The following is a 13,525-nucleotide window of genomic DNA, read 5'->3' on the forward strand; positions in this document are numbered from 1 at the left end:
CTGGGCTAAACCTAGGTTCCAGGCCTTTCTCTCTTTTTTTTTTTTTTTTTTTTCTTTTTCTTTTTTTCTTTTTTTTTTTTAAGTGAAGCTGGGAGAGAGAGACAGGTGAATCAATCTGCCCTTGTATGTACCCTGACCCGGGAATGGAACTGGCAACCTCCGTGCTTCAGGACCTCGCTCCAACCAACAGAGTATCGCGCCAGGGTTCCTGGCCCTTCTCTTATTTGGGGCCAGTGCTCTAGGCATCCCTGGGTTTACCTATTTGTAAAATGAAGTACTGTGGGTAAACTTGGACCCTGTACACAGATCCTTTCAGCCTGAAGGACTGAGGGACTAACCTGGGACTGAGGGACTTTTAAGATAATCATGCCGAAGTGAGATGTGGAGATAGTCTATAATCCCCATGATTTAGATTTATCCTTTTCTCTCTTCTCTCTCTCTCTTTCCCTCTCTTTCGTTTTATTTAAAGTGAGAGTGTATTAGTGAAGTATTGAGACAGAGAGTGGCTATTCCACAAGCAGAGCAGCCCTTTTCCTCTTAAGAAGACACATCCTAGCCTGACCTGACCTGTGGTGGCGCAGTGGGATAAAGCGTCGACCTGGAACACTGAGGTCCCCAGTTTGAAACCCTGGGCTTGCCTGGTCAAGGCACGTATGGGAGTTGATGCTGCCTGCTCCTCCCCCTTCTCTCTCTCTCTCTCTCTCTCTCCTCTGAAAATTGAATAGGCCCTGGCCGGTTGGCTCAGTGGTAGAGCGTCGGCTTGGCGTGCGGGAGACCCAGGTTCTATTCCCGGCCAGGGCACACAGGAGAAGCGCCCATCTGCTTCTCCACCCTTCCCCCTCTCCTTCCTCTCTCTCTCACTCTTCCCCTCCCGCAGCGAGGCTCCATTGGAGCAAGGATGGCCCTGGCGCTGGGAATGGCTCCTTGGCCTCTGCCCCAGGCGCTAGAGTGGCTCTGGTCGCGACAGAGCTACGCCCGGGAGGGGCAGAGCATCGGCCCCTGGTGGGCAGAGCGTCGCCCCTGGTGGGCCTGCCCGGTGGATCCCGGGCGGGCGGGCGCATGCGGGAATCTGTCTGACTGTCTCTCCCCGTTTCCAGCTTCAGAAAAATACCAAAAAAAAAAAAAATGAATAAAGTCTTAAAAAAGAAAAGAAGGCATATCCCATGATAATGTTTCCTTGAAAACCCACAAACTGTTTGAGTGCCAGCCACACACTTAGAATTTGGGGATCAGAACGATCCTTGGCTCCACCATTTTCATTGTATTACCTCTTCCTTTTTCATCAGCCTCTATAAAACAGGGTTAATTATACCTAACATAAGAAGTTGTAAAAATTAAATGAAATCATCTCATATACAAGGTTTAGCACAATGACTGGTGCATGGTAAATGACCCATAAATAGGAAATTTAAATAAATAAAAAATAATTTAAAGGCATAGTTGTTATTCTGGATACAACCTCCTCCATTATTTAATAGACTTTTTTTCAACAGTTTTAGAGTATAGAAAAATTGAGATTAGTACAGACAGTTCCTATATTTTTCCAAAGGCTTCCAATTTCCCTTATTTTTTTAATTAATTTATTTTTTAAAATTAATTTTAATGGGGTGACACTGATAAATCAGGGTACATATGTTCAGAGAGAACATCTCTAGGTTATTTTGACATTTAATTATGCTGCATTCCCATCACCCAAAGTCCAATCAATTTCCCCTATTTTTAACATCTTACATTATTATTATACATGTATTATTACAATTAATAAACTAATATTGATATACAGAGTGGGCCAAAAGTAGGTTTACAATTGTGAATATGCAATAGTTTATTTTTGCATTATTATTTCTAATTATTCTATTATTTTCCATATGAACAACTGTAAACCTACTTTTGCCCCACCCTGATTACTAATTAAGATCTTTACTAAAAAGAAAAAAAAGATCTTTACTCACATTTTTTATTTATTTATTTTAGATTTTATTTATTCATTTTATTTTTTTTTAAAGATTTTTTTAATTTATTCATTATAGAGAGGAGAGAGAGAAGGGGGGAGGAGCAGAAAGCATCAACTCCCATATGTGCCTTGACCAGGCAAGCTCAGGGTTTCGAACTGGCGACCTCAGCGTTTCCAGGTCGATGCTTTATCCCACTGCGCCACCACAGGTTAGGCCTATTTATTCATTTTAGAGAGGAGAGAAAGAGAGAGAGAAAGGGAGGAAGAGCAGGAAGCACCAACTCCCATACATGCCTTGACCAAGCAAGCCCGGGGATTTGAACTGGCAATCAAGCTACTCACATCTTTTAACTTTTATTTTTATTAAAAATTTTAATTATGTTAACATGGTTTCAAGTGTCCTACACAATATCACACCCTGAACCCCCCACAATGTACCCCTCCATTTTACCCCTTTCCCCCTCCCTCCTACTTCCTTCCCCTCTTTCCCTCTGGGACTTGCTGCCCTGTTGTTTGTATCTATGTGTTATGTATATATAATTTGGCCAATCCCTTCATCTTCCTTGATCTCATTCTCTCCTCCCCTTTCCCTCTGACAGCTGTCTTTCTGTTCCTTGTGGCCCTGCCTCTGTTCTATTTTGTTTCTCAGTCCATTGTATTCGTTAGATTACACATATAAGTGAGATCATATGCTATTTGTCTTTCTTTGCCTGGCTTATTTCACTTAGCATAATAATCTCTGGGTCCATTCATGCCATTGCAAAAGGTAAGATTCCCTTCTTTTTCATGGCTACATAGTATTCTATTTTGCTCACATTTTTTGTAGGTTTTTTTTTTTTTTGTATTTTTCTGAAGCTGGAAACGAGGAGAGACAGTCAGACAGACTCCCGCATGCGCCCGACCGGGATCCACCCGGCACGCTCACCAGGGGCGACGCTCTGCCCCTCCAGGGCGCCGCTCTGCCACGACCAGAGCCACTCTAGCGCCTGGGGCAGAGGCCAAGGAGCCATCCCCAGCGCCAGGGCCATCTTTGCTCCAATGGAGCCTTGGCTGCGGGAGGGGAAGAGAGAGACAGAGAGGAAGGGGGGGTGGAGAAGCAAATGGGCACTTCTCCTATGTGCCCTGGCTGGGAATCGAAGCCGGGTCCCTCGCACGCCAGGCGGACGCTCTACCGCTGAGCCAACCCCGGCCAGGGCCGTAGGTTTTTTTTTTTAAGACTTTATTTTACAGAGAGAGGAGAAAGAGGGGGTAGGAACAAGAAGTATCAACTTATAGTTGCTTCACTTTAGTTGTTCATTGATTGTTTGTTGTCTGTGCCTTGACTGGGCAAGCCCGGGGTATCAAACCAGCAACCTCAGCATTCCAGGTCATTATCTATCCACTGTGCCACCACAAGCCAGGCTACATTTTTTTTAGTTTTTTTTTTTTTTAATTAATTAATTTATTTTTTTTATTCATTTTTGGAGAGAAAGAGACAGAGAGAGAAGGGAGGGAGGAGCAGAAAGCATCAACTCCCATATGTGCCTTGACCAGGGAAGCCTGGGGCTTTGAACCGGCAACCTCAGTGTTCCAGCTCGATGCTTTTTACCCACTGAGCCACCACGGGTCAGGCTTTTTTTAGTTTTTACCTAATGCTCTTTTTCTGTTTAAGATCCCTTCTTGAACACCATGCTATATTTAATTTAATTTTCATGTTTTGTAAGATTCCTCTTGATGTGGCAGTTTCTAAGATTTACTTGTTTTTGATGACCTTGGCAGTTTAGAAGAGGACTAAGTTAAGTATGCTATAGAATGTTCCTCAATTAGGATGAGTGATGTTTTTCTCATAATTAAACTTAGGTTATGGTGTTTGGAAGGGAAGATCATAGAGGTAAAATAACATTTTCATCACATCATATTGAGGGCACATAATATCAACATGACTTATCAGTGTTGCTATTGACCTCAATCACCTGGCTGAGGTAGTGTGTCAGGTTTCTCCACTATAAAGTTACTTTTTTTTTTTTTTTTAACCTCTGTTCAATATTGTACTATTTAGAAGGAAGTCACTATGCACAATCCACACTGAAGGAACCCCTTTATTTTTTCTCAGATATGAGGTATTAGTATTTTAAAGAATCCTTCCCACCTTGGCTTGATAGTTCCGTTGGTTAGAGCTTTGTCCGAAAATGCAGAGGTTACCAGTTTGATCCCCAGTCAGGGCACATAGAGGAACAGATCAATGTTTCTCTCTCTCTCTCTAAAATCAATAAGTAAAAAAAAAAACTTTTTTGCCCTGCTCAGATAGCTCAGTTGCTTAGAGCATCATCCTGAAGTGCAGAGGTTGCCAGTTAGATCCCAGTCAGGGTACCTATAGGAACAGATCGATGTCACTGTGTGTGTGTCTCTCTCTCCTTTCTCCTCTCTCTAAAATCAATAAATAAAAATTTTTAAAAAGGAAAAGATTGATGTTCCTGTCTCTCTCTTTCTCTCTCCCTTACTCTCTCACTAAAATCAATAAGTAAAAATTATTCACCTGACCGGTAGTGGCACACTGGATAGAGCATTGACCTGGTACACTGAGTCCCAGATTTGAAACCCTGAGGTCACCATCTTGAGCACAGGCTCACCAATTTGAGCATAGGGTCGCCAGCTTGAGTGTGGGATCATAGACATGATCCCATCCATGATGACTGGCTTCAGCCCAAGGTCGCTGGCTTGAGCAAGGGATCACTGACTCAGCTGGAGCCCCTCCCAGGAAAGGCACATATGAGAAGCAATCAATGAACAACTAAAATGCCACAACTATGAGTTGATGCTTCTCATCTCTCTCCTATCTTCTCTCTCTCTCTCTCTCTCAAAAAAAAAAAAAAAAAAAAAAAGAATTAAAAAATTTAAAATAATCTTTACTAAGTTAATGTTAAAAAATAAAAAAGGATAATTCCCTAGCTCCCAACTCTACTCTGTACATCTTGAGGCCACTGGAATTAGAGCTCACTTCAGAGGAGGGGGAGGGTTTGAGTCAAAGCAGCTCTTCCTCCCAAAATGATGGTGTATGACTGGTTCTGGCTTCCTCTCTACCACTCAATTTAGGGACAAGACGATTGCTGACCTGGAAACGTGGGAGATGATGTTGACACCTTTAATAACAAGACTATGAGTAGACAAATAAGCAGAAAGTTCATCTTCAAAGCAGTACACCCACATAAACTCATCACAGCCCCACCCTGACCCAGAAGATGGTAGATCCTTAGTAATTCACTGGAACACACACCTGGCACCCCAACCAGAAGCTGCTCCCTGGGCACTGATTAACTCACAAACTCATACTAAGTATCCACAGTGGCCATGGCTGTAAGCTGGAAGGCTAATAAACATACACCTGTCTCAGAGGCTTATGGCCCAGGGTGTTAATAAGTTGTATACTTAAGGTTCTACATTCTCAGATCAGAGGAACTAAAATTCCGCAGAACTTGCTTAATGTCTTTAATCCTAGCAGGTAAGACATTGTTTATTGGTAGGTTGCAACTGTGTCCTATTCATGCCTGGATAGTCAGCAACCAGCACACTGTCTGACACAAAGTGGACACTCAATAATTTTTCTCATGGGCTCACAACCAAGGACAGGAAGACAACCATTAACAATAACAAATTACAAATGGAACCCCCACCCTCTATCTCCATGTCTAATAGGATCTCTCAGACACCTAGCACATGCTCAAGATTATAAATTTCATGACTACAGGTCTTGTTCATAACCATATACAAGTGCCTACAATACTTAACAAATAATAGGTACTCAAAAGATTAGTCAAAAAAAAAAAAAAGAATGGTGCCTAACCTGACCTGTGGTAACAGTGAATAAAGTGTCAACTTGGAATGCTGAGGTTGCCCCTTTTAAACCCCAGTCAGGGTACATACAAGAAGCAACTACTACAAGTTGATGCTTCCTACTCCACCCCACTTCCTCCCTCTCTTCTCTCTCTCTAAAAAATCAGTAAGTAGGCCCTGGCCGGTTGACTCAGTGGTAGAGCGTCGGCCTGGCGTGCGGAAGTCCCGGGTTCGATTCTGACCAGGGCACACAGGAAAGGCGCCCATCTGCTTCTCCACCCCTCCCCCTCTCCTTCCTCTCTCTCTCTTCCCCTCCCACAGCCGAGGCTCCATTGGAGCAAAGATGGCCCGGGCGCTGGGGATGGCTCCTTGGCTTCTGCCCCAGGCGCTAGAGTGGCTCTGGTTGCAACAGAGCGACGCCCCGATGGCCAGAACATCGCCCCCTGGTGGGCATGCCAGGTGGATCCCTGTCGGGCGCATATGGGAGTCTGTCTGACTGCCTACCGGTTTCCAGCTTCAGAAAAATACAAAAATAAATAAATAAATAAAATAAAAGTAAAAAAATAATAAAAAATCAGTAAGTAAAATATTTTATTTTTTAAATGAATTGCAGAAACAATTTCCTAGAACTTTCTCATGTTGTTTCATAATAAGTAGAGATTATCTTGACTGATTGGTGCCCTCTGGTGGTAAAGAAAACAGGATATTTACTCAGTCTCTGTGGCATCACCTGGTACTCTACAGAGCTCTTATGAAGAATCAATTACCTTTCTAGCAAAGAGAAAAGATATGGAAATCTTGGTAAGATAAATAAAAGGGAGGAATATTTGCTTTAGAAAAGTTAATTTTGCCTGACCTGTTGTGGTGTAGTGGGTAAAGCATTTGACTTGGAATACTGAGGTCACTGGTTCAAATCCCCAGGCTTGCCTAGTCAAGGCACATACAAGAAGCAACTATTATGAGTTGATGCTTCCTGCTCCTCCCCACTCCTTTTTCTCTCCCAGAGTTTCTCTCCTCTCTCTAAAAATCAATAGTCTTCCTTTAAAAATGGTAAAGAAAAAAGAGGCCTGACCTGTGGTGGTTCAGTAGATAAAGCTTTGATCTGAAACACTGAGGTTGCAGATTCAAAACCCCAGGCTTGCCTGGTCATGGCACATATAGGAGTTGACGCTTCCTGTTCCTCCCCCCTTCTTTCTCTCACTCTCTCTCTCTCCCTTCTCTAAAATGAATAAATAAAATTTTTAAAAAAGAAAAATTAATTCTGATCTTACCGTCAATCAGCATATATAACATCTTTTTCGTAACACATGTAAAATTTTTTCATTTGTCCTTTTTTTTAATTGATTGATTTTAGAGAGAGAGAGAGACAGAAACATAGGTCTGTTCCTATATGTGCCCTGTCTGGGGATCAAACTGGCAAACTCTGCACTTTGGGACAAAGCTCTAACTAACTGAGCTATCTGGCCAGGGCAATGCATGTAAATCTTGAATAGTGCTTTTAAGGAGCCACAATTTTCCTTTAATAACAACTAACATTTGTTGTACAGCAGTGTGTGACAGCCTCTTTTTTTTTAAATATTTTTATTTTATTTATTCATTTTTAGAGAGGTGAGAGAGAGAGACAGAGAGAGAGAAGAGAGAGAGACAGAGAGAGAGAGAAGGGGGGAGGAGCTGGAAGCATCAACTCCCATATGTGCCTTGACTAGGCAAGCCCAGGGTTTCGAACCAGCGACCTCAGCATTTCCAGGTCAATGCTTTATCCACTGCGCCACCACAGGTCAGGCCTGTGACAGCCTCTTTATAAGCAGTAGTGTCCTATTCTTCACAAAAGTCCACAACATGGTCATTACTACATATCTATTTAACTGTGTATAATAAGTCTTGGAGATGTTAAGAAAGTCACCCACTGTCACACAGTAAATAAATGGGAGAACCTGGAGTTGAACCTTTGCCATCCCACTTTAATGTAACTGTTCCTTACCACCATACTATAATTCTTCTGGTCTAATATGCCCATAGCAATTGGTGCAGATCATTACTCCAATACTATATTGCAATTATTTATTTACATTTCTCCCAAGCTCTGAGATGCTCTTGAGAAATAACCAATTCACTCAACAAATATTTATTGAGTGTGTGCTATGTGACAGGCCCTGTGCTAAATTCCAAGGATACAGTAGTGAATGAGACAGAAATGATTGGGTCCTGCCATCATGGAGCTTACATCCTAATGGGTGAGACAGACAAAAACAAGAATTAGTAGACAATATCATTGTGAATTTTGGTGAATACTAATAAAGGTAATTAAGGGGACAAAACTGAAAATATTGGGGTGGATGCAATTTTAAATGGAGGCAGGGCAGGGACAGAAGAAACCTTTATGAGGTTACATTTAAATGAATTGAGGAATCAGCCTAAGATTTGTGAAGGCAAGAGTATTATTCTAAATTTCTGGCTGGTGCTCGTATGTCTTATTTATCCTTGACACTTGAGCACAGGACTTGACATTTCTTAAGAGTCATCAATGTGGGATGAGTAGTCAACTAATCTCTCAGCTCGTTGGTGTTCCTCAGACTTGAACAGTTCTGCTTTCTCCTCTCAGTCAATTCAAACTCAAATCATACTTCAAGTATTAGCACAAGCATCATCTCTAGGAAACCTTCCTTAACAATCAAAGTGCTCTTCAGCTGTAAAGAAAGAAAACCTGCCATATGTGACAACATGGATGAACATTAAAGGCATTATGCTAAGTGAAACAATTCAGAGAAAGACAAATACTGTATGATCTCATATATGTAGAATCTCAAAAAGCAACACTCATGGAAACACAGGGTAGACTGGTGGTTGCCAGGGGCTGGGGAGAGGGGGAAATGAGATGATGTTAGCTAAAGGACACAAACTGCTAGTTACAAGAATAAATCCTTGGGGTGTAATGATGACAACAGTTAATATACTGTATTGTAGCCTGACCAGGTAGGCGGTGGCACAGTGGATAGAGCATCAGACTGGGACGTGGATGATCCAGGTTCGAAACCCCAAGGTCACTGGCTTGAGTGTAGGCTCATCTGGCTTGATCACGGGCTCACCAGCTTGAGTGAGGGATCACTGGCTTGAGTGTGGGATCATAGACATGACCCCATGGTTGCTGGCTTGAGCCCAAGTGTTGCTGGCTTGAAGCCCAAGGACGCAGGCATGAGCAAGTGGTCACTTGCTCTGCTGTAGCCCCCCAGTCAAGGCACATATGAGAAAATCACTAAACAACTAAGTAGCTGCAATGAAGAATTGATGCTTCTCATGTCTCTCCCTTCCTGTCTGTCCCTCTCTCTGACTCTGTCTCTGTAAAAAAAATTATTTAAAAAAAATATATATTTAAAAAATATATATACTATATTGTATACTTGAAACTTGTTAAGAGAGTAGCTCTTAAATGTTTTCACCATCACCATCACCACCACCACAACAAATGGTTGTTATGTGAGGTGAAGGCTGTGTTAAATATGTTAACTACATGTAACAAATCATCACATTGTATACCTTAAACTTAAACAATGATATCTGTCAATCATATCTCAATAAAGCTGGGGGCAAAGACAATCAAAACATTCTGAGGAGTATTTAAGATCTTGTTCTTCAAAATATGTTGTCAGTTTGGTTCAAACAAACATTAAAAAAAAAATCTGGCCTGACCGGGCAGTGGCGCAGTGGATAGAGCGTCGGTCTGGGATGCAGAAGACCCAGGTTCAAGACCCCGAGGTTACCACCTTGAGCGCGGGCTCATCTGGTTTGAGCAAAAGCTCACCAGCTTGAGCCCAAGGTCGCTGGCTCGAGCAAGGGGTTACTCGGTCTGCTGAAGGCCCATGGTCAAGGCACCTATGAGAAAGCAATCAATGAACAATTAAGGTGTCGCAATGCACAACGAAAAACTAATGATTGATGCTTCTCATCTCTTTGTTCCTGTCTGTCTGTCCCTGCCTATCCCTTTCTCTGATTCTCTCTGTCTCTGTTAAAAAAAAAAAATTCTGAGCAAAGTAGGCAGCAAGTTCAAAGATGCAGGACATGAGTGCAAGATAGCGTAGGGAAACTCCAAGTAGTTCAATGTGGCTGGCCATAAAATTTGATGGAGGCAATGGTAAGAGACAAGGCTAGAAGGTTTACAGTGGTCAAATTCATTCATTCAGTAGACATTTATTGAATATTTACAGTGTTTTAGACACGGCATGTAGACCCAGTCCTTGTTTTTATGGATTCAAAGTGAAGTACAAAAAGATAGATAACTGATAAACAATCAAAAAATATTTTTAAGTTCTAAAAATAACATAAATGGAGAGATAAGGAAAAACATTTTTTCATTCTTTTCTAAGGGAGAGGTGGGGAGTTAGACAGACTCCTGCATACACCTCAACCAGGATCCACCTGGCAAACCCAATCTGGGGCTGATGCTCTGCCCAACTAGGGCCATGCTTGCAACCAATCTATTTTTAGTGCCTCAGGTGGAGGCTCCACAGAGCCATCCTCAGTGTTGGGCCAATGTGCTCAAACCAATTGAGCCATGACTGCGGGAAGGGGAGAGAGAGAGAGAGAGAGAAAGAGAGAGAGAAAAAGGAGAAGGGAAGGGGTGGAAGAGATAGTTGCTTCTCCTGTGTGTCCTGACCAGAAATTGAACCTGGGACATCGACATGCTGGGCCGACACTCTACCACTGAGCCAACCAGCCAGGGCCAAAACATATTTTAGATTCAGTAAAGACCTAACTAAAGAGATGACATATATTCTGAGAGCTGAAGGATAAGGAGAAAAAAAATCAAGAAAAGCATTCCAGGCCGACCAAACAGCTTGGCTCAAATCTCTGCTGTGGGAAAGAACTTAATATAATCAAGGAATTGAAAGAAGGCTGATGTTGGTACAGCTAAGCAAGCAAGGGGTAGAGTTATATATAAAAAAAAAAAAGGATGAGATAGCAAGTGAGGGACCATATTGATCATGGCCTTCTAGAAATATTTATTTCATTCTATGAACAATTGGGAGTGTTGATTTTAAAAATAAAAGTCAGTTATTTTACCAGCAAAAATGGGTTTATTTGGAAACAGCAAATAATTACGTCAAGCCCTGTCCAGGTAACTCAGTTGGTTAGAGCATTGTCCTGATATCCCAAGGTTGCCAGTTTGATCTGTGGTCAGGGCACATACAAGGAACAGATTGCTGTTCCTGTCTCTCTTTCCCTCTCTCCCTCTCTCCCTTTCTCTCTCTCTCTAAAATCAATACAATAAAAAGTTATGAGCCTGACCTGTGGTAGTTCAATGGATAAAACATTAACCTAGAATGCTGAAGTTGCCGGTTCAAAACCCTGGGCTTGCCTGGTCAAGGCACATCTGAGAGTTGACACTTCCTGTGCCTCCTCATCTCTCTCTCGCCCTTCCTTTCTCTCTTTCTCTAAACAAACAAACAAACATTTTTTAAAAGAAAAAGCTATTAGCCATGGCTGGGTAGATCAGTTGGTTAGAGCAGTGGTAGTCAATCTGGTCCCTACTGCCCACTAGTGGGCGTTCCAGCTTTCATGGTGGGTGGTAGCAGAGCAACCAAAGTATAAATAAAAAGATAGATTTAACTATAGTAAGTTGTTTTATAAAGATTTATTCTGCCAAACTTAGTGAAAATCTGACATAAAGTATTTGGTAAGTAATTATCATTATATGCTTTAACTTGCTGTAACTCTGCTTTATAAATTTTATAAAGTTAAAGTTACTTCCCTACTTTATAAATCACCATTACTGTGGAACTGATGGGCGGTTAGAAAATTTTTTTTTTTTAATTTTTTTAATTTATTCATTTTTAGAGAGGAGAGAGAGAGACAGAGAGAAAGAGAGAGGAGAGACAGAGAGAGAGAAGGGGGGGAGGAGCTGGAAGCATCAACTCCCATATGTGCCTTGACCAGGCAAGCCCAGAGTTTCGAACCAGCAACCTCAGCATTTCCAGGTCGACGCTTTATCCACTGCGCCACCACAGGTCTGGCAAGAAAATTTTACTACTAACAGAGATACAAAAGTGGACGGTAGGTATAAAAAGGTTGACTACCCCTGGGTTAGACTGTCATCCCCATATACCAAGGTTGCAGGTTTAATCCTCAGTCAGGGCACATAAAAGAATCAATCAATGAACGCATAAATAAGTGGAACAAGTCAATGTCTCTCTCAAATCAATAAAAAAAATAATTAAAAGAATAAAATAAAAAGCTATTAAAAGAAATTCTTATATTCTTCAAAAATGTTGTCATAAGCCCTGGCTGGATAGCGTGGTTGGTTAACCCGTCATCCCAAAATGCAAAGATTGTGGGTTTGGCCCTAACAGGTTGGCTCAATGGTAGAGCGTTGGTCTGGCATGTGGATGTCCTGGGTTTGATTCCTGGTCACGGCACACAGGAAAAGCAACCATCTCCTTCTCCACCCCTGCCCTTTCCCCTTTTCTCTTTCTCCCCCTCCCACAGCCATGGTTCGACTGGTTCCAGCTAATTGTCCCTGAGCACTGAGGATGGCTCCATGGAGCCCCTACCTCAGGTGCTAAAAGTAGATCAGTTGCAAGCATGGCCCCAGACAGCGCATCCACGCCAGATGGGGGGTTGCTGGGTGGATACTGGTCAGGGTGTATATAGGAGTCTGTCTCTCTATCTCCCCTCTTCTCACTTGGAAAAGAAGACAAGACAAAAAAAGACTATGGGTTTGATCCCTAGTCAGGGCACATAGAGAAGAGATCATTGTTTTTCTCTCTTGCTCTCTCCCTCCTTCTTTTTTTTTTTTTTTTTTTTTAGAGAGGAGAGAGAGAGAGAGAAGAGAGAGACAGGGGGGAGGAGCTGGAAGCATCAACTCCCATATGTGCCTTGACCAGGCAAGCCCAGGGTTTCGAACCGGCGACCTCAGCATTTCCAGGTCGACGCTTTATCCACTGCGCCACCACAGGTCAGGCCTCTCCCTCCTTCTAAAATCAATTTTTTTTAAAAATTTTTTTTTATATTTTATTTATTTTTTTTAGAGAGAGAGGAGAGAGAGAGAGAGAAGGGGAGGGAGGAGCAGGAAGCATCAACTCCCATATGTGCCTTGACCGGGCAAGCCCAAGGTTTCGAACCGGCAACCTCAGTGTTCCAGGTCGACGCTTTATCCCACTGCGCCACCACAGGTCAGGCAGTCTAAAATCAATTTTTAAAAACGTTGTCACAGGCCCTGGCCGGTTGGCTCAGTGGTAGAGCGTAGGCCTGGCGTGCAGGAGTCCCAGGTTCGATTCCCAGCCAGGGCACACAGGAGAAGCGCCCATCTGCTTCTCCACTCCTCTCCCTCTCCTTCCTCTGTCTCTCTCTTCCCCTCCCACAGCCGAGGCTCCATTGGAGCAAAGATGGCCCGGGCACTGAGGATGGCTCCGTGGCCTCTGCCTCAGGCGCTAGAATAGCTCTGGTTGCAACAGAGCAACGCCCCAGATGGGCAGAGCATCGCCCCCTGGTGGACATGCCGGGTGGATCCCGGTCGGGCACATGCCGGAGTCTGTCTGACTGCCTCCCCATTTCTAGCTTCAGAAAAATAAAAACGTTGTCACAGGCCTGACCTATGGTGGTGCAGTGGATAAAGCGTCGACCTGGAAATACTGAGGTCGCCGGTTCGAAACCCTGGGCTTGCCTGGTCAAGGCACATATGGGAGTTCATGCTTCCAGTTCCTCCCCCTTCTCTCTCTCTGTCTCTCTCTCTCCTCTCTAAAAATGAATTTAAAAAAACCCCATCAC

Source organism: Saccopteryx bilineata, chromosome 2 (assembly GCF_036850765.1).
Source record: "Saccopteryx bilineata isolate mSacBil1 chromosome 2, mSacBil1_pri_phased_curated, whole genome shotgun sequence".
In the NCBI taxonomy this organism is placed as follows: domain Eukaryota; kingdom Metazoa; phylum Chordata; class Mammalia; order Chiroptera; family Emballonuridae; genus Saccopteryx; species Saccopteryx bilineata.